The sequence below is a fragment of the Primulina huaijiensis genome, chromosome 4 (assembly GCF_012295235.1).
Source record: "Primulina huaijiensis isolate GDHJ02 chromosome 4, ASM1229523v2, whole genome shotgun sequence".
In the NCBI taxonomy this organism is placed as follows: domain Eukaryota; kingdom Viridiplantae; phylum Streptophyta; class Magnoliopsida; order Lamiales; family Gesneriaceae; genus Primulina; species Primulina huaijiensis.
Genome location: NC_133309.1, coordinates 22,799,051 through 22,802,856, shown reverse-complemented (window position 1 = coordinate 22,802,856; position 3,806 = coordinate 22,799,051).

The following is a 3,806-nucleotide window of genomic DNA, read 5'->3' as shown; positions in this document are numbered from 1 at the left end:
ATTGCGACGAAAAGTTTTTTCCTGGTCACAAATGTAAATGACAGTTTTTCTTATGCATTGTCCCTGAGGTTGAGATAGCGGAGGAAGCCAGCGGGGAAGAAAGTTCATTGGTATCCCCAGAGATTGGCAGCTTACGAGATTGTCCAGAAATTAGTTTGCATGCATTGGTAGGACACCCTTGTCCTCGCACACTACGATTGACGGCTTTCATAAAAAAGGTGCAGGTACAAACTTTGATTGATGGCGGTAGCACTCATAATTTTATTCAGGAGCGTCTTGCTAGATTTTTGAAGCTTACAATCAGTCCCTCTCCGCATTTCTCTGTTATGATAGGCAATGGGCAATCTCTGACATGTCAAGGGTACTGCCCGAACGTGACAATAGAATTGGACACCGTATCTTTTGTGATTGATCTCTACGTTATCCAAGTGCAAGGCGCTGAAATTGTTTTGGGGGTGCAATGGCTTCAAGGATTGGGCAAGTTTGCTATGGATTATTCACAACTTTATATGGAGTTTATGTACAATGGGAAGCTAGTGCAACTCCATGGTCAGCCGTTGGTCCAAGTGGAATAGCTCAATTCACATCAAATGCGGCGGTTGTCGCATACAGAGGGGATCGCTGGATGTTTCCAGCTGTTTTCATTGACCGGGTGTTTACCCAATAACGATAAGGTGCATCCAAACTCAGGTTCTTTGGCAACCCTCCTTGATCTGTATCAGAATGTATTCATGGAACAACAATCCCTTCCCCCTCATCGCTCCATCAATCATTCCATCCATTTTCTGCCCAACACCAAACCAATAAATGTTAAGCCTTACCGTTATGCTCATTGCCAAAAATCTGAAATTGAACGGCTGGTAACAGAAATGCTTAACAGCGGAATCATTCGCCATAGCCAAAGTCCATTTTCGTCCCCTGTTTTGCTTGTCAAGAAAAAAGATGGCACTTGGCGTTTTTGTGTTGATTATCGGGCTCTCAATCATGTCACTGTTAAAGATAAGTTTCCTATACCCACTATTGATGAACTTCTGGATGAATTGCATGGTGCCACCATTTTTTCTAAACTAGACTTGAGAGCGGGTTATCATCAAATTCGTGTGAATCCTAATGATATTCCTAAAACCGCATTCCGGACTCACGAGGGTCACTATGAATTTCTAGTGATGCCTTTTGGTCTTACTAATGCACCTGCCACATTCCAAGCTTCCATGAACCTTATTTTTAAACCATTCCTGCGTAAGTTTGTCATCGTATTCTTTGATGACATCTTGGTTTATAGCCGATCACAAGATGAGCATGTTTCACATTTGCAACAGATTCTACAGTGCCTTAGAGAACACTCTTTTTTTGCAAAACAATCAAAGTGTTCTTTTGCACAATCTTCCATTGATTACCTGGGACATATAGTGTCGGCCCAGGGAGTTCAACCTGATCCTACAAAAATTGAAGCTATTCGGTCATGGCCTGTTCCTAAAAATTTGAGAGCCTTAAGGGGTTTTTTGGGTTTATCAGGGTTCTATCGAAAGTTTGTGAGGGGTTATGCTTCCATTGCACATGCCCTCACGGAACTACTAAAAAAAGATAGTTTTTGTTGGTCAGCTACAGCCCAAGCTTCCTTCGATAACCTTAAACATGCTCTTAGCCATACACCTGTTCTTGCCTTACCCGATTTTTCGTTACCATTTCAAATCCGAACTGATGCCTCAGGGGTAGGAATAGGGGCTGTTCTGTTACAGCAGGGTCACCCACTTGCTTACTTTAGCAAGAAACTACCTTCCCATCTTCTTAAAGCTTCAACCTACGTTCGGGAACTACTAGCCATTACCCAAGCTGTTAGCAAATGGCGTCAATACCTCTTGGGCCATCATTTTTCAATTGTCACTGACCATCGTAGTCTTAAAGAAATTCTATCTCAAACTATCCATATACCTGACCAGCAAAAATACTTGGTTAAACTTCTTGGCTATGACTTTGATATTTCTTACCAGCCGGGCAGTTCCAATACCGTCGCAGATGCATTATCTCGCCAATTTGAACTTCCAGATTCTAGTTGTGGCATCTCAGGTGAATTACTAGCCATCTCGATTCCTTCATTCCATTTCCTGACTCAACTTAAAGATGAGGTGGGGTCCAACCCTTTCTACAAAGACCTTATTAACAAGCAGTCTGCTGCACTGCGACCGATCTTCCATCTAAAGGATGGTCCCGTTTATCGACACCATCGCATTTGTGTTGATCCTAATTCCGAAATTATCCCCAAAATCCTATTTGAGTTTCATAACACTCCTGTTGCAGGGCATGGAGGGATGCACAAGACCTTAGCTAGGATAGTCCCAAGTTTTTATTGGGAAAATATGAAGAGGGATATTCAAGTTTATGTGGCTAACTGTGCTATTTGCCAACAAACAAAATATAGTACACAGAAATTACAAGGGTTGTTACAGCCCTTATCAGTTCCAGCAGGGGTGTGGGAGGATATCTCCATGGATTTCATTACTGGCCTTCCGGCTTCGAAAGGGTTTTCGGTGATTTTTGTGGTGGTTGACAGGCTGTCCAAATTTGCTCATTTTGGGGCTCTTAAGTCGGGGTTTACAGCAACGATGGTAGCAACGCTGTTTGTGGATATGGTGGTTAAGCTCCATTCAATTCCCAAATCTATTGTGTCGGATCGAGATCCTGTTTTCTTGAGCAAATTCTGGGCAGAGTTGTTTAAATTCAGTGGCACATCATTGGCCGTGTCTAGTGCATACCATCCACAAACCGATGGACAAACGGAGGTCTTAAACAAATGCTTAGAGCAGTATTTGCGTGCTTTTGTGATGGATCAGCCGTCTCGCTGGGTTTGTTTCCTGTCTTGGGCCGAGTTGTGTTACAACACCACATCTCACTCTTCTATAAAAATGACTCCTTTTGAGGCAGTGTTTGGGAAGCCTCCCCCGTCAATCCCTTCTTATATTCCAAATTCCTCGACTGTTGAGGCGGTGGATGCCTTGTTACGAGATAGGGATGAGTTGTTATCAACTTTACGGGGTCATATGTTGCAAGCACAAGAACGGATGAAAATTCATGCTGATAAGAAACGTTCAGAAAAAGTCTTAGAGGTGGGTCAATATTGTTATATTCGGTTACAACCCCACAAGCAAACTTCCTTGGCTGGCCATCGTTATACCAAGTTGAGCAAAAGGTTTTATGGCCCGTTCAAAATCATTAAACGAGTGGGTGTTGTTGCATATAAATTGGAGCTCCCACCTACAGTGAAAATCCATCCAATTTTTCACATTTCGGTGTTAAAAGTCTGTCCCAATCCAGAAGAAGTTTCCGCGTTGTCACTTCCTGTCACTTTTGTGGAGAATCAACCTTTAGTGTCTCCCTTGGCCATTCTGAATCATCGTCGAATTCACCGGCAGAATACGTGGGTGTCTCAAATCTTGGTACAGTGGTCAGGTCTGCCTTTAGAAGACACTTCTTGGGAAGATTTAAGCTCATTCCAACAACTTTACCCAGCTTTTCACCTTGAGGACAGGGTGTTGTCTAACGGGGAGGGCAATGTTACGAGTCCAGGGATGCTTGAGGAAGGAGAGCAGAGGCAGCAAGGGATGCTTGAGGAAGGAGAACAGAGACAGCAACGCATAAGAAGTGCACCTAGGAGATTATTAGATTTTGTATCAGAGTAATTGTATACCAATTGTGAGAGTAGTGTATAAAGCATGAAATAAAGTTTAGGAGACAAAACACGTTATAGCTTGACTATTGTAAGTCAAAATGAAAGGGACTTTTTACCTATAAAATGGAGGAAATAAAAG